The 18833-nt window shown below is 35.9% G+C and overlaps 1 long non-coding RNA gene across 1 annotated transcript in view; it reads left to right on the forward strand.

Moving 5' to 3' along the window:
* The window catches only part of LOC135278062 (uncharacterized), an 86016-nt gene extending 71806 nt beyond the window's left edge, over positions 1–14210 (forward strand). Inside the window, exon 5 of the long non-coding RNA XR_010345648.1 lies at positions 13733–14210. This is a non-coding gene — a long non-coding RNA (uncharacterized LOC135278062). The remainder of the gene's footprint in view (positions 1–13732) is intronic.
* The last annotated feature ends 4623 nt before the right edge of the window (positions 14211–18833 follow it).

An 18833-nucleotide genomic window follows, 5' to 3' on the forward strand; every position in this document is an offset into this window, starting at 1 on the left:
TTTAAAATTTTTTCAGTTTCCTTCTTAATTTCTTCATTGACCCACTGGTCTTTCAGGATCATATTGTTTAATTTTCACATATTCATATAGTTTCCAAAATTTCTTTTGTTATTGATTTCTAGTTTTATTCCACTGGGGTCAAAAAAGATGCTTGATATTATTTTGGTTTTTTTTTAAAGTTTTCAGACCTGCTTTGTGGCCTAATGTATGGTCTGTCCTTGAGAATGATCCATGTGCTGAGAAAAAGAATGTGTATTCTGCAGCCATTAGATGAAATGTTCTGTAAATATCTATTAGATCCATTGGGCTATGGTGCAGATTAAATCCAATGTTTCTTTGTTGATTTTCTGTTTAAAAGATCTGTTCAATGCTGAACGTGGGGTGTAGACTTTTCCAGGTATTATTTTACTAGGATCTATTTATCTCTTTAGCTCTAATAATATTTGCTTCATTTATCTGGGCGCTTCAGTGTTGGGTGCATGTTTATTTGCAATTATTATATTGTCTTGCTGAATCGATCCCTTTATCATTATATAATGACCTCTTTTGTCTCTTCTTATAGTTGTCTTGAAATCTATTTTATCTAATATAAGTTTAGCCCTACTGCTGCTCATTTTTGCTTTCCATTGCCATGGAATATCTTTTTTCATCTTTTTATTTTCAGTCTGTGCGTATATTTATATGTGAAGTATGTTTCTTGTAATCAACAGGTCATTGAGTCTTATTTATCCATTCAGAAATTCTGTCTTTTAACTGCAGAGTTTATTCAATTTACCTTCAGTGTTATTATTGATATGTTTGGACTTACTTCTGCCATTTTGTTACTTGTTTTCTAGTTGTTTCTGGTTTTCTCCTCCTTCTTTCCATTCTTCTTGTCTTTTAGTGAATGTGATTTTCTCTGATTCTATAATTTTATTTCTTGCTTTTTATTTTTTTGTGTATCCATTGGCTGTTTTTTGATTTGAGGTTACCATGAAGCTTGCAAATACTCTCACATAATGCATAATTTTGAGCTGATAACAGCTTAACACTGCTTAAATAAACAAGCTAACTAACAAGCAAGAAGAAAGCTGCTGAAAGCTTTACACTTTAACTTCATCCTCCCACTTTTAAACTTTTTGTTGTTTCTATTTATATCCTATTGTACTGTCTGTGTCTTCAAAAGTTGTTGCAGGTATTATTTTTGATTGGTTCATCTTTTACTCTTTCTATTTACAATAATAATGGTTTACACACCACAATTACAATGTTGTAATATTCTATGCTTTTTCTGTGCACTTAACTATTGTCAGTAAATTTTGTACCTTTTTAAAATTCCTCAGCTTTTGTTTATCTATGAAAGTCTTTATTTCTCCTTCGTGTTTAAAGGATATTTTACCTGGGTATACTATTCTAAAGCAAAGTTTTTTTGTTTTGTTTTGTTTTGTTTTTTTCATTCAGCACTTTATGTCAATCCACTCTCTACTGGTCTATAAGAATTCTACTGAGGCCGGGAGCGGTGGCTCACGCCTATAATCCCAGCACTTTGGGAGGCCGAGGCAGGTGGATCATGAGGTCAAGAGATCGAGACCATCCTGGTCAACATGGTGAAACCCTGTCTCTACTAAAAATACAAAAATTAGCTGGGCATGGTGGCGTGCGCCTGTAGTCCCAGCTACTCAGGAGGCTGAGGCAGGAGAATTGCATGAACCCAGGAGGCAGGAAAATTGCATGAACCCAGGAGGCGGAGGTTGCAGTGAGCCGAGATCGTGCCATTGCACTCCAGCCTGGGTAACAAGAGCGAAACTCCATCTCAAAAAACAAAAGAATTCTACAACAAAAAAAGAATTCTACTGAAAATTTTACTGTCAAATATATTGGAGCTCTGCTATATGCTATTTGTTTCTTTCCTGTTTCTGCTTTTAGGATCCTTTCTTTGTCCTTGACCTTTGGGAGTTTAATTGTTAAATGCCTTGAGGTAGTTTTCTTTGAATGAAATCTGCTTGGAATTTTATAAGCTTCTTGTTGTTTAGTCTTGATGTCTTTCTCTAGGTTTGGGAAGTTTTCTGCTATTATCTCTTTGAATAAACTTCTTACCCTGTCTCTTTTTTACTTCCTCTTTAAGGCCAATACCTCTCATATTTATACTTTATAGGCTATTTTCCAGGTATTAGAGGCATATCACATTCTTTTTAATTTTTTTTTACTTTTGTCTCATCTGACTGTTTATTCTCAAATAGCCTGTCTTCAAGCTCACTTATTCTTTTTCTCCTTGATCAATTTTTCAATTAACAGATTCTGATGCATTCTTCAGTATGTCAGTTTCATTTTATTCAACTCCAGAATTTTTTTCTTGATTCTTTTAAATTATTTTAACCTTTTTTGTAAAATATATCTGATAAAATTATGAATTCATTCTCTGTGTTATCTTGAATTTCTTTGAGTTTATTCAATACAGCTCTTTTGAATTCTCTGTCTGAAGGTTCACATATCTCTGTTTCTCCAGGATTGGTTCCTGCTACCTTCTTTAGTTCATTTGGTGAAATCATGTTTTCCTGAATGGTAGTGATCTGGGCTCCTTTCTGCTTCATGGATTTATATCAACTTGAATTTCATTTCATGTGTTCAAGTTATTGACATTGCATTATTTCCTCTCCTATTTTTATTTCAGCATGAACCATCTCACAATACTGGGTTCCTCAGCTTCAGGCTCAGCAGTGTCCAACCCTGGACATTAGAACTATCTACAAAGATTTTAAAAATCTGTTAATGACTAGATCCTATCACCAGTATTCTAATTCAAGTGGACTGATACGGGAATAGGCATTGGTAGTTTTAAAGAGCTCCACAGGTCACTCTAATCTGGAGCCAGGTGTGAGCACTACCATTCTAGTTTCTGTTTCTGTCCAAAATAACTATAAAATCCACTCAGGGAACTGCTCTATTACCCTCTCCTGGCACCAGGCAACACTGCCTTCAGTGGTTCCATGGAGCTCAGTAAACTCAGATGCCACCAAGATTCAATTCGATATATTTATTTGTTTATTTATTTATTTATTCATTCATTCATTCAACAAACGTGTAATAAGCATATACTCTTTTCTAAATAGTCAAAGAAAATTAGAATGTAGTCCTTCTCCTCCTGAGCACACATACTAGTGGAGTAGACAGTGAGGAAACAAATAATTATAGGAACATGATAACAGCTTTGATAAAGATATAAAAGAAATACTATAGGAACACAGAAGAGGAAGCAATTATCCCTCTGGAAAGGTCGTAGAAGACTTCCTGAAGTACATTTTAACCTTAAAGACTAAGCAGAAGTTTACCAGGAAGGCAAGAGAAGATAAGCACAAGGGGTAAACCAAGCAAAAACACAAAGAAAAGAAATTTTGTAGAAATGTACATGAATATTTTAAATTTTTTATTTATTAATGTCATAAATTTAAAGAAAATCCTAAGAATTTAGGAGTATCTTTGTTTTTAAAATATATTAAAATAAAAATATATATATTAAAATAATATCCAGTGAATGCAAAGTGTTGCTACATTTTTGTAAACAAGATAACATCACTTCGATGTCCCTACAAAAGAGAAAAGACAAAACTATAATAGAAAAAAAATAAGAATCTACCTATGGCACATTTATTTTTACTGTCACTTCAGCTTATTAGCAAATTCCGTCACTTCAAAGTATTTTCAAACGATTATAAAGCTCTTTGGGTTAGATCATCTTTCTGTATGATTGGTTGGTAATGAAATGTGTGTATTTCTTTTCTTGCAAATCTCAGTGACTTATGCTTGGTATGTATCGAGTCCTACTCCCATCTAAAGAAACAGTCTTGTATCTATAAGGTTCAAGGCTGAGGACTTTAAGTTTGTTGAGTATTCAAAACCCTTGTTTAGTAACAAACTATTGAAAATTTTTTGTAACATATTAGTTTGACTATAGAAACATGCACTACTAACATTTATGATGTTTTGTCATTTGGTCCTGATATCTGGGAACTTTATACAACACACTCTTACAAAATGGCACGAGGCCCATTTGAAAGGCAACTGAGACAACAATGAGAGTCGCACCTTACATACTTTCACATTTCTTCTTTAAAATAAAAATCCCTGCCAAAGTTTTCCTGTTTTTACCTTCCAGCTGGGCTTAGTGCTATATTACATTCAAAAATTCCAAGCTGAGTATTAGAAAGTCAATAAATTACAAATGCTGGTGAGATTGTAAAGCAAAGGGAATACTTATACACTGATGGTGGGAGTGTAAATTAGTTCAGCCATTGTGGAAAGCAGTTTGGTGATTTACAAGAAAAATTTAGAATTACCATTCCATTCAACAATCTCATTACTCTTTGAGGAGGTCCTTTACATCCTTGGTTAGTTGTATTCCTGGTATTTTATTCTCTTTGCAGCAATTGTGAATGGGAATTTGCTCATGACTTGGCTCTCTGTCTGTTATTGGTGTATAGGCATGCTTGTGATTTGTGCACATTGATTTTGTATCCTGAGACTTTGCTGAAGTTGCTTATCAGCTTAAGGAGATTTGGGACTGAGATGATGGGGTATTCTAAATATACAATCATGTCATCTGCAAATAGAGACAATTTGACTTCCTCTTTTCCTAACTGAATACCCTATATCTTTTTCTTGCCTGATTGCTCTGGCTAGAACTTCCAATACTATGTTGAATAGGAGTGGTGACAGAGGGCACCCTTGTCTAGTGCCAGTTTTCAAAGGGAATGCTTCCAGTTTTTGCCCATTCAGTATGATATTGGCTGTGGGATTTGAGATATGTTCCATCCATACCTAGTTTGTTGAGAGTTTTTGGCATAAAGGGCTGTAGAATTTTGCTGAAGGCCTTCTCTGCATCTATTGAGATGATCATGTGGTTTTTGTCTTTGGTTCTGTTTATGTAGAGGATTATATTTATAGGTTTGTGTATGTTGAACCAGCCTTCCATCCCTGGGATGAAGCATACTTGATCATGATGGATAAGCTTTTTTGATGTGCTGTTGCATTAGGTTTGCCAATATTTTATTGAAGATTTTTGCATTGATGTTCATCATGAATATTGGCTTGAAATTTTCTTTTTAAGTTTTATCTCTGCCAGGTTTGGGTATCAGGATGATATTGGTCTCAGAAAATGAGTTAGGGAAGATTCCCTCTTTTTGTATTGTTTGGAATAATTTCAGAAGGAATGGTACCAGTTCCTCTTTGTTTATCTGGTAGAATTCGGCTGTGAACTCATCTGGACCTGGACATTTTTTTTTTGTTGGTAGGCTATTAATTGGGGTGGAGATTTCTGTAGATGTCTATTAGGTCTGGATGGTCCAGATCTGAGTTCAAGTCCTGGATATCCTTCTCAATTTTCTGTCTCATTGATCTGCCTAATATTGATAGTGGAGTGTTAAAGTCTCCCACTACTATGGTGTGGGAGTCTAAGTCTCTTTGTAGGTTGTTAAGAATTTGCTTTATGTATCTGAGTGCTCCTGTATTGGGTCCATATATATTTAGGATAGTTAGCTCTTCTTGTTGCATTGATCCTTTTACCATTATGTAATGCCCTTCTTTGTGTCTTTTGATTTTTGTTTCAAAGTCCGTTTTATCAGATACTAGGATTGCAGCCCCTGCTTTTTTTTGTCTCTCTCTCCATTTGCTTGTTAAATCTTCCTCCATCCTTTTATTTTGAGTCTATGTGGGTCCTTGCATGAAAGATGGGTCCCTGAATATAGCACACTGATGGATCTTGACATTTTATCCAATTTGCCAGTCTGTGTCTTTTGATTGGGGCATTTAGCCCATTTACATTTTAGGTTAATATTGTTATGTGTGAATTTGATCCTGCCATTTTGATACTAGCTGGTTGTTTTGCCCATTACTTGACACAGTTTCTTCACTGTGTTGATGGTCATTACCATTTGGTATGTTTTTGGAGTGGCTGGTACTGGTTGTCCCTTTCCATGTTTAGTGCTTCCTTCAGGATTTCCTTCAAGGCAGGCCTGGTGGTGATGAAATCTCTCAGCAATGAGAGATTTCTTGTCTGTAAAAGGATTTTATTTCTCCTTCACTTATGAAGCTTAGTTTGGCTGGTTATGAAATTCTGGGTTGAAAGTTCTTTTCTTTAAGGATGTTGAATTTTGGCCCCCCACTCTCTTCTGGCTTGTAGGGTATCTGCCAAGAGATCTTCTGCGAGTCCTGCTTAAGGAAATAAAAGAGGACACAAACAGATGAGGACACATTCCATGCTTATAGTTAAGAAGAATCAATATCATGAAAATGGCCATACAGCCCAAAGTAATTTATAGATTTGATGCTATCCCAATCAGGCTATCATTGACCTTCTTCCCAGAACTGGAAAACACCATCTTAAATTTCATATGGAACCAAAAAAGAGCCTGCATAGCCAAGACAATTCTAAGCAAAAAGAACAAAGCTGGAAGCATCACACTGCCTGACTTCAAACTACACTACAAGGCTACAGTAATCAAAACAGCATGGTACTGGTACCAAAACAGAGATATAGACCAATGGAACAGAACAGAGGCCTCGAAAGTAACACCACACCTCTACAACCATCTGATCTTTGACAAACAGGACAAAAACAAACAATGGGGAAAGGATTCCCTGTTTAATAAATGGTGTCAGGAAAACTGGCTAGCCATGTGCAGAAAGGTGAAACTGGACCCCTTCCTTACACTGTATACAAAAATTAACTCCAGCTGGATTAAAGATTTAAACATAAGACCTAACACCACAAAAACCATAGAAGAAAACCTAGGCAAAACCATTCAAGACATAGGAATAGGCAAGCGCTTCATGACTAAAACAGCAACAGCAGTGCCAACAACAGCCAAAATAGACAAATGGGATCTAATTAAACTCCAGAACTTCTGCACAGCAAAAGAAACAATCGTTAGAGTGAACCAGCAACCAACAGAAAGGGAAAAATATTTGCAATCTACCCATCTGACAAAGAGTTAATATCCAGAATCTACAAAGAACTAGAACAAATTTACAAGAAGAAAACAATCAACCCCATCAAAAAGTGGGCAAAAGATATGAACAGGCACTTTTCAAAAGAAGACATTTATGCTGCCAAAAAACATATAAAAAATGCTCATCATTACTGGTCATTAGAGAAATGCAAATCAAAACCACATTGAGACACCATCTCACGCCAGTTAGAATGGCGATCATTAAAAAATCTGGAGGCAACAGATGCTGGAGAGGATGTGGAGAAATAGGGACATTTTTACACTGTTGATGGGAGTGTAAATTAGTTCAACCATTGTGGAAAACAATGTGGTGATTCCTCAAGGATCTAGAAATAGAAATACCATTTGACCCAGCAATCCCACTACTGGTTATATACCCAAAGGATTATAAATCATTCTATTATAAAGACACATGCACACATATGTTCATTGTAGCACTGTTTATAATAGCAAAGACCTGCAACCAACCCAAATGTCCATCGATAATAGACTGGACAAGGTAAATGTGGCACATATACACCATGGGATACTATGCAGCCACAAAAAAGGATGAGTTCATGTCCTTTGCAGGGACATGGATGAATCTGGAAATCATCATTCTCAGCAAACTGATGCAAGAATAGAAAATCAAACATCACATGTTCTCATTTATTAGTGGGTGTTGAACAATGAGAACACATGGACCCAGGGAGGTGAACATCACACACTGGGGTCTTTTGGGGGTGTCTGGGGAGGGATAGCAGGGGGTGGGGAGATTGGGGAGGGATAACATTAGGAGAAATACCTAATGCAGGTGATGGGTGGTTGGAGGCAGCAAACCACCATGGTATGTGTATACCTATGTAATAATCCTGCACAATCTGCACATGTAACCCCAGAACTTAAAGTAAAATTTAAAAAAAGAATTAAAAATTCTCATTACTGAGTATATATCCAAAGGGACATAAATCATTCTACCATAAAGACATATGCATAGGTATGTTCACTGCAACACTATTTACACTAGCAAAGAAATGAAATCAATCTAAATGCCTATCATTGGTAGACTGGATAAAGAAAATGGGGTATATATACATAATGAAATACTACACATTCCAAAAAGTACAAGATTATGTCCTTCACAACAACATGGATGGACCTAGAGGTCCTTATCCTAAGCAAATTAATGTAGAAACAGGAAATGAAATACTGCATGTTCTCATTTATAAGTGGGAGCAAAACACTAAGTACATATAGACATATAGACACAAAAAGAGAAAAACAGACACCATGGCCTACTTAAGGGTGGAGGGAAAGAGGATAGTGAGGATTAATGTAAAAACATATATAAGAAAGGAAAAGCCAGCAAAATACTTCAGAAATGAAAAAAGAATGTGCCTAAGAAAAATGAAACATTATGACAATTCAATATTAATCAGACCAGCTTTTTCTTTTTTAGTACTGACATTTTGATGTATTTTTTTTCTTTTTAATAAAAGCTTTTTTTCTATTATACTTTAAGTTCTGGGTACAAGTGCAGAATATGCAAGTTTGTTATATAGGTATACACATGCCATGGTGGTTTACTGCACCCATAAATCCATCATCTACATTAGGTATTTCTCCTAATGCTATCCCTTCCTGAGCCCACCATCCCCTGACAAGCCCTGGTATGTGATGTTCCCCTCCCTGTGTCCACGTGTTCTCATGGTGTTTGGTTTTCTCTTCTTGTGTCTGTTTGGTGAGAGTGATGGTTTCCAGCTTCATCCATGTCCCTGCAAAGGACATGAACTCATCCTTTTTTATGGCTGCATAGTATTCCATGGTGTATATGTGCCACATTTTCTTTATCCAGTATATCTTTGATGGGCATTTCGGATGGTTTCAAGTCTTTGTTATTGTGAACAGTGCCTCAATAAACATACATGTGCATGTGTCTTTAAAATAGAATGATTTATAATCCTTTGGGTATTTACCCAGTAATGGGAATGCTGGGTCAAATGGTATTTCTATTTCTAGATCCTTGAGGATTCACCACACTGTCTTCTGCAATGCTTGAACTAATTTACACTCCCACCCGCACTGTAAAAGTATTCCTGTTTCTCCACATCCTCTCCAGCATCTGTTGTTTCCTGACTTTTTAATGATTGCCATTCTAACTGGCATGAGATAATACCTAAATGTGGTTTTCATTTGCATCTCTCTAATGACCAGTGATGATAAGGGTTTTTTTTTCATGTTTCTTGACTGCATAAATGTCTTCTTTAGAAAAGTGTCTGTTCATATCTTTCACCCACTTTTTGATGGGGTTGTTTCTTTCCTGTGAATTTGTTTAAGTTCTTTGTAGATTCTGGATATTAGCCCTTCGCCAGATAGATTGCAAAAATGTTCTCCCATTCTGTAGCTTGCCTGTTCACTCTGATGATAGTTTATTTTGCTGTGCAGAAGCTCTTTAGTTTAATTAGATCCCACTTGTCAATTTTGGCTTTTGTTGCCATTGCTTTTGGTGTTTTAGTCATGAAGTCTTTGTCCATGCCCATGTCCTGAGTGGTATTACCTAGGTTTTCTTCTAGGGTTTTTATGGTTTTATGTCTTACATTTAAGTCTTTAATACATCTTGAGTTAATTTTTAAGGAAGGGACCCAGTTTCAGCTTTCTGCATATAGCTAGCCAGTTTTCCCAACACCATTTATTAAACAGGGAATTCTTTCTCTATTGCTTGTTTTTGTCAGATTTGTCAAAGATCAGATGGTTGTAGATGAGTGGTGTCATTTCTGAGGCCTCTGTTCTGTTCCATTGGTCTATATATCTGTTTTGGTACCAGGATCATGTGTTTTGGTTACTGTAGCCTTTTTCTTTTAATTTTTTTTATTGCATTTTAGGTTTTGGAGTACATGTGAAGAACATGCAAGATTGTTGCATAGGTACACATGTGGCAGTGTGATTTGCTGCCTTCCTCCCCTTCACGTATATTTGGCATTTCTCCCTGTGCTATCTTTCCCCAACTCCCCACCCACCACTGTCCCTCCCCTATTTCCCCCCAACAGACCCCAGTGTGTAGTGCTTCCCTCCCTGTGTCCTTGTGTTCTGATTGTTCAACACCCGCCTATGAGTGAGAACATGCGGTGTTTGATTTTCTGTTCTTGTGTCAGTTTGCTGAGAATGATGGTTTCCCGGTTCATCCATGTCCCTACAAAGGACGCAAACTCATCGTTTTTGATGGCTGCATAATATTCCATGGTGTATATATGCCACATTTTCCCTGTCCAGTCTATCATCGATGGGTATTTGGGTTGGTTCCAGGTCTTTGCTATTGTAAACTGTGCTGCAATGAACATTCGTGTGCATGTGTCCTTATAGTAGAATGGTTTATAATCCTTTGGATATATACCCAGTAATGGGATTACTGGGTCAAATGGAATTTCTATTTCTAGGTCCTTGAGGAATAGCCACTGTAGCCTTGTATAGTTTGAAATCAGTTAGCGTGATGTTTCCAGCTTTGTTTTTTTGCTTAGGATTGTCTTGGCTATGTGAGCTCTTTTTTGGTTCCATATGAAATTTAAAGAAGTTTTTTTTCCAATTCTGAGAAGAAAGTCAATGTTAGCCTAATGTGGATAGCATTGAATCTGTAAATTACTTTGGGCAGTATGGCCATTTTCACAATATTGATTCTTCCTAACCATGAGCATGGAATGTTTTTCCATTTGTTTGTGTCCTCTCTTATTTCCTTGAGCAGTGGTTTGTAGTTCTCCTTGAAAAGGTCCTTCACATTTCCTGTAAGTTTTAGTCCTAGGTATTTTTTTTTTTCGTAGCAATTGTGAATGGGAGTTCACTCATAATTTGGCTTTCTATCCGTTATTGATGTATAGGAATACTTATAATTTTTACACATTAATTTTGTATCCTGAGACTTTGCTGAAGTTGCTTATCAGCTTAAGGAGGTTTTGGGATGAGATGATGGGGTTTTCTAAATATACAATCAAGTCATCTGCAAACACAGACAATTTGACTTCTTTTCCTAATTGAATACTCTTTATTTCGCCTGATTGCCCTGGCCTGAACTTTCAATACTCTGTTGAATAGGAGTGGTGAGAGACGGCATCCCTCAAATTTTGCCCTAGATTTCACAGATAATTAGAAGGCCAAATGGAATTTCTTTATCTTTAGCCTCTTCCCAGATAGCCACTTGACTTATATCTTCCTTTTCTTACATTTCATTTACCCAGTAGATTTCAATAGTTAACCGTCATTGAGCCTATTTAAACAGAATTGTTAATAGCTGATTTCATTGTAAGTATGTCATGTAAGAAGGTACATTCCACTACTTTCCTCCACGTATAACAAGTGCTATGTTCTCTTTTCTGCTTATGTACATTTGAACAGTAAAAAAAGAAAGATGAGATCCCAAAGATCACAGTAAACTTTAAATGCTGTCAAATAACTTCTATATAAGAATTTTCAATGTAATAGGGTAATATTCCATGATTTTTATATACTCATCAACCTGTTTTTCTTTTCCACTAACAATGATTTTAGAATTAAGAAATTAAGAAGTATATTTCTTTCATCTACACAAGATTTAATCATCACTTTCAAAGATAAGGAAGTATAAAATTACAATATTCTCAGGCTCAAATTAAATTACATTTTATTTAAACTACCAAAGACTCTCAACACTGTGGAAGGTGTAGACAAGTGCATTTACTAATATCAATAAAAAGAATACTAATAACTTGCTTTACATAGCTTTTCATAACTTTTATGAAAACTATATCAAGCAAGTTATTAGCATTATTTATCTCCTTATGACCACCCAAAAGTCCTGTAGTTGGGCAAGGACTATTTTTCTCTACTTTATAAAGATAACTAAAGAACAGAATCATTAAATATCTTCTGGACCTGAGACTCTGCGTTTTTTTTAATCCTCCAATTGCTTCTTATGATTAAGAAAGCTTTAAAAATATTGAATTCTATAATCCACATGTAGTGTTTAGCATGCTTCTAGATCCATAGTATGTACTCAATAAAAGCTGGTATTAATTATTTCTATTACATATAGTATTTATTACTAAATTGATGGTCTTCTCACTGGGATATGAAAGCTGATGTTTCAGGACAAGTTTAAGAAAAATTACAAAAGCTTAACTGTAGGATTTGAAAGAGAATTCCCCAACTTCTAGGTGGAAATCAAATAATTTAATCAAGTGTATTGAAACCCAACAAGAACACAGAGTAAAATTCCATGCTTCAGATACTCATGCCATGAAGTCAGTCTCTGCTCAATGGCAGAGCTAGTTCTAGGAATCTATGCTGAGAGAAAATAATTTCAAATACAGAAAATTTATTATGCACAGTAATGATCATTAAAGTTTTCATGAAAGCAAACTGTTGGGGAAAAGATAAACATATAAAACAAATGAATAAAGAAATAAGCCATTATGCAGTCATTAAAATATTATTAAAAAGAAATATACAACATAGGTAAATTAGTACTAGGTAATAATTCTAAAGTCTTCACATAAAGTTATACTTTCAGGTAGGAAACGGAGTAAGATTAAGGAATAGAAGGTTCCACCAATCATCCCCCAACAAAGGACACTAATTTAACAGCTATTTACAGAAAAAAAAATCACCTTCATGCAAACCAAAAACCAGGTGAGCACTCAGAGTTCCTAATTTTAACTTCATATCACTGAAAGAAGGACTGAAGAGTTAGGAAAAACTGGGAGTAGAGCTCAACCTTCAGAGCCTTGGGCGAACATAAGTCATATCCAGAGAATGGTAACAGCAGATCTTTATCTATTGGCTTCAGGTTTGACCTGACACAGTTCTAGTGGTGGTGGCCATAGAGGTGATTGGGTCGCTCCACTTCTAGCTCCAAGTGGCTCAGAACAGAAAGAATCTTGAATTATGGATGCCATCCCTCCCCTAAACCCCAGCAGCAGCAGTGTGGTGGGGACAGAGTTGCTGTGCACTGGGAAAAGGGAAAGTGCAGCAATTGTGAGGCATTCAACTCAGTGCTGCTTTATCATAACAGAAAGCAAAAATGTGTCCAACTCAATTGATGCATACCACAGAGGGAGCATTTAAACTAGCTTTAGCTATAAGGAGGGATTTTTTTTAACCCCAGTTATCACAACTTGAATTATTGTAAACCTTAGCACCAAAGACTAAAGTACTCTGGAGGCACTAAATAAACATGAAAGCCTGTCTAGGCAACAAAGACTGAAATTTCTAGGCAAGTCCTAGTGCTGAGCTGGGCATAGAGCCACTGGGTTGGAGGGCACATGACCTACTGAGACTCCAGCCAGGATGGCTAAGGGAGTGCTGGAATAACCCCTCTACTAACCCCTTCCTTCCACTTGAGGAGAGGAGAGGAAAGAGTGGGGAGGACTTTTTCTTGCATCCTGAATAACACTCAGCTACAGCAAGATAGGACAACTGTCAGAGTTGTGTGGCCCTCTTTTCAGTCTCAAGCTCCCTGATAACCTTGCTAGAAACACCCAGGGCCAGAAGGGAATGCACTTCCTTAAAGGAAAGTACCGAGTTCTGGCAGAATGCATCACCTACTAACTGAAGAGTACTTGGACAGTGAATAACCAGCAGTGATACCCAGGTACAATGTCAAGGGTGTTAGATGAGACTCTGAGACTTGCTGGCTTCAGGAGAGACCCAGCATATTCCTAGCTGTGGTAGTTAAAAGGTGAGACATGTTTTGCTTGAAAAAAAAAGTAGAGGGAAAATAAAGGAGACTTTGTCTTGGACCTTAGGTACCAGCTCAGCCACAGGACAGAAGAGCACCAAGTGGGTCCCTTGGATCCCCAAATACAGGACACGGCTCTGAAATGGCATTTCTGTACCTTCCCTGGGATGGAGGGGAGCCCACTGCCCTGAAGGGTGAGTACCAGACCAAGCGACATTCACCACAAGCTGACTAAAGAGCCCTAGGGCCTTCAGGGGATATCAGCAGTAGTCTAGCAGTACTCATTTTAGGACTGTCAGGGAGTTGGCTGTGGGGTGAGGTTTCTTTGCCTGTGTTTCCATGGGGAGAAAAGAGTGTGAAGGACTGTGTCTTCTGATTTGTGTGCCAGCTCAGCTGCAGTACAATAGAAAACCATGTATACTTCTAAAGATTTTTAAAGTAGTCTCTGGCTCCCAAATGGCATCTATGCACTCGACAGGGGCCTGGGAGAACTTGACACACTGAAAGGAAGAACTTAGTCAAGGTTGGCTTTGGCATCTGCTGATTTTAAACTCCAGGGCCTTGAGTGAACGTAAGTCATATCGAGGGAATAATACCAGCAGGTGTTTGTCTATTGGCATCAGGTCTGACCTGACAGTCCTAATGGTGGTGGCCATAGAGGTGCTTGGGTCACTCCACTCCCAGCTTCAGGTGGCTCTCCATTTTGGAGGGAGAAAAGGGAGACAACAAGAGTCTCTGCCTGCTGAAGATCACTAAGGTGATACCTTTGCAAGTTAGCAAGAACAACAGCATTACTGGGCTTGGAGTGTCCCTTAAAGCAGATACAGCTTAGATCAAAACACTCAATTTTTCTTGAATATGTGGAAACTAATCCTAAGAAGGATGGGTAAAAACAAGCCCAGACTGCAAAAACTACAATAAATATCTAACTTTTCTATGTCCAGACAAAAAAAAAAAACAACTATTTGTGAGTATGAAGAACATACAGGAAACATGACCCCAAAATATAAACTAACTAAGGCGTCATGAACCAATGCTGGACAGAGATATATGAACTTTCAGACAGAGAATGCAAAATAGCTATTTTGAGGAAACTCAAAGAAATTCAAGATAACACAGAAGGAATTCAGAATTTTATCATATAAATTTTAATAAGAATAAAATAATTAAAATAAATCAAGTAGAAATTCTGGAGCTGAAAATCAAATTGGCATACTAAAGAATGCATCAAAGTCTTTTAATAGCAGAATGGATCAAGCAGAAGAATCAATGAGTTTGAAGATAGGCTATTTGAAAATACACAATCATTAAAAAATCTGGAGACAACAGATGCTGGAGAAGACATAGAGAAATAGGATCACTTTTACACTGTTGATGGGAGTGTAAATTAGTTCAACCATTTTGGAAGACAGTGTGGCAATTCCTCAAGGATCTAGAAATAGAAATTCCATTTGACCCAGCAATCCCACTACTGGGCATATACCCAAAGGATTATAAATTATTCTGTTATGAAGACACATGCACACTTATGTTCATTGTGGCACTGTTTACAATAGCAAAGACCTGGAACCAACCCACATTCCCATCAATGAGAGACTGGACAAGGAAATGTGGCACATATATACCCTGGAATACTATGCAGCCACAGAAAAGAATGAGTTCATGTCCTTTGTGGGGACGTGAATTAATCTGGAAACCATCATTCTCAGCAAACTGACACAAGAACAGAAAATCAAACACCGCATGTTCTCACTCATAGGTGAGTGTTGAGCAATGAGACACATGGACACAGGGAGTGGAGCATCACACACTGGGGTCTGTTGGTAGGGGGCTAGGGGAGGGACAGTAGGGGATAGGGAGGTTGGGGAGGGATAACATGGGGAGAAATGCCAGATATAGGTGATGAGGGGATGGAGGCAGCAAACCACCTTGCCATGTGTGTACCTATACAACAATCCTACATGATCTGCACATGTACCCCAGAACATACAGTACAATTAAAAATATATATAGATATATACACACACACACACACACCATATATATATATATATATATATATATATATCAAAAGTATTTTTAGAAACAAAACAAAAAGAAAATACACCATCAGAGGATACCAAATTAAAAACTATATATAAAATGAAGCATGCCAACAGGATCTAGAAAATAGCCTCAAAAGGGCAAATCTAAGAGTTATTGGCCTTAAAGAGAAGGTAGAAAAAGAGAGAGGGGTAGAAAGTTTATTCAAAGGTATATTAACAGAGAACTTCCCAAACCTGGAGAAAGATATCAATATCTAAGTATGAAAAGGTTATTAAACACCAAGTAGTTTTAACCAAAAGAAGACTGCCTCAAGATATTTAATAAATTTCCAAAGGTCGAGGTAAAGTAAGAATTCTAAAATCAGGAAGAAAACCAAATAATACACAATGGAGCTCCAATACATCTGACATCAGGCTTTTCAATGGAAATCATATAAACCAGGAGAGAGTGGCAAGACATATTTAAAACACCAAAGGAAAACAAACCCCTTTTGCTCTACCTCTAGAATACGATATCCAGCAAAAATATTTCTCAAACATTAAGGAGAAATAAAGGCTTGCTTTCCCAGACAAACAAAAGCTAGGAAATTTCATGAACACCAGACCTGCCCTACAATAAATGCTAAAGGGAGTACTCCACATAGAAAGAAAAGGACTTTAGTGAGCAATAAGCAATCATCTGAAAGTATAACTTACTGATAACAGTAAGTACAGAGAAAACCACAAAATGTCATAACAGTGTAAAGTATGCTTATTTTAAGAGGAAAAACTAAATAATGAAACAAAAAATAATAACTATAACAACTTTTTAAGACATAGACAGTATAGTGAAATACAAATAAAAACATGTTAAAAGCAGGAGGATAAATGTAAGGCATAAAGTTTATATTACTTTTCTGTTAGCTTGTTTGTTTGTTTATGCAAACAGTGCCAGGTTGTTACCAACCTAAAATAATGTATTATAAGATAGTATTTACAACCTCAAAGTTGCCTCAAAGCAAAAAATATATGAGTACACAAATAATAAAAAGCAAGAAACGAAATCATATCACCTGAAAAAAATCACCTTCACTAAAAGGAAGACTGAAAGGAAAGAAAGAAGAAGATAAATATAGAGCCAGAAAATGAATAACAAAATGGTAGGAGTAAGTCCTTAACAACAATTACATTAAATATAAACGTATTAAACTCCCCAATCAAAAGACATAGACTGGATGAATGGATAAAATAATAAGACCTAATGATCTGTGGCCTACAGGAAACACACTTCAGCCATAAAGACACAAATACACTGAAAATAAAGGGATGAAAAAAAATTCCAAGATAGTGGAAACCATAAAAGAGCTGGAGTAGCTATGACTGCATCAGACAAAATACATTTCAAGACAAAAACTATAAGAAGAGACAGACAGAGAAGGTCAGTATATAATAATAAAAAGATCAATTCAGCAAGAAAATTAAAAATTTAAAATATATATGCACTCAACACTGGATTACCCAGATATATTAAACAAATATTATTAGACCTAAAGAGAAAAATGCAAATACAATAATAACTGGAGTCTTTGCCACTCTACTTTCAGGATTGGTCAGATCTTTCAGACAGAAAATCAACAAAGAAACATTGTACATAATCTGCACTATAGATTAAATGTAACTAGCAAATATTTACAGAAAATTTCATCCAATCTTTGCAGAATACACAGTCTTTTCCTCAGTACATGCATCATTCTCAAGGGCAGACCATATTTTAAATGACAAAACAAGTCTTAAAATATTCAAAAAATCAAATATATATATCAAGCATCTGATATGACTACAGTAGAATGAAATCAGAAATCAATAACAAGAATTATGAAAACTATGCAAATATATGGAAAAGAAACAATATTCTACCAAATGACCAATGGGTCATTTAGGCAATTTAGACAAAATTTAAACATTTCTTAAAACAAATGATAATTTAAACATAATATATTAAAACCTATCAGATACAGTGAAAGCATTAGTTGGAAGTTTATCACTGTAAGTGCCCAAATTTAAAAAAAGAAAAACTTCAAATAAGAAACATAATAATGTACCTTAAAGAACTAGAAAAACAAAAGCAAATCAAAACTAAATCAGTAGATGAATGGAAATAATAAAGACAAGACCAGAGGAAAATGAAATTGAAATAAAGAAAATAATACGAAAAATTAAAAAATAAAAGATTGCTTTTTAAAAAGTTAAACAAAATGGAAAAACCTTTAACCAGAGTAAGAAACAAAGAGAGAAGACCCAAACCATAAAAGTAAAGATGAAAAACAGACAGTGCAACTGATACTGCCTAAATTCAAAGGATCATTAGTGGCTACTATGATTAACTACATGCCAATAAATTGGAAAATCTAGAGAAAGTAAATACATTTCTAGATACATGAAACCTATTATGGTTGAACCATGCAGAAATCTAAAACCTGAAAAGTTCAATAAAAAGTAATGGAGTTGAAGCCATAATAAAAAGTTTCCCAGCAAAGAAAATTCTAGGACCAGATGGCTTCACTGCTGAATTCTACCATATACTTGAACTAAAACCAATCCTGTTCAAACCACTCTGAAAAATAGAGGAAGACAGAATACTTCCAAACCCATTTTATGAGGTCAATATTACCCTGATAATAAAACCAAAAGACACATCAAAAAAGAAAACTATAGGTAAATATCTGTGAATAATATTGATGCAAAATTCCACAAGAAAATACTAGCAAACTGAATTCAACAATACATTACATTCATCATGACCAAGTGGGGTTTATCTCTGGGATACACAAATGGTTCAACATATGCAAATAAATCAATGTGATACATCATATCAACAGAATAAAGAAAAAAATATGATCATTTGAATTGTTGCAGAAAAAGCATTTGATAAAATTCAACATCTCTTCATGGTATAAACCCACAATACACTGGATATAAAAGAAACATTTCAACAAAATAAAATTCATGTACTAAAATTCATCTATTGATCCACAGCTAGTATAATACTGAATGGGGAAAAGCTGAAATCCTTTCCTTTAAGATATGGAAGACAATAAGGATACCCACTTCCATCACTGTTATTCATAATGGCACTGAAAATCC

This window comes from Aotus nancymaae, unplaced genomic scaffold (assembly GCF_030222135.1).
Source record: "Aotus nancymaae isolate 86718 unplaced genomic scaffold, 86718_ANA_hifiasm-v0.15.2.pri h1tg000004l, whole genome shotgun sequence".
Classification (NCBI taxonomy): domain Eukaryota; kingdom Metazoa; phylum Chordata; class Mammalia; order Primates; family Aotidae; genus Aotus; species Aotus nancymaae.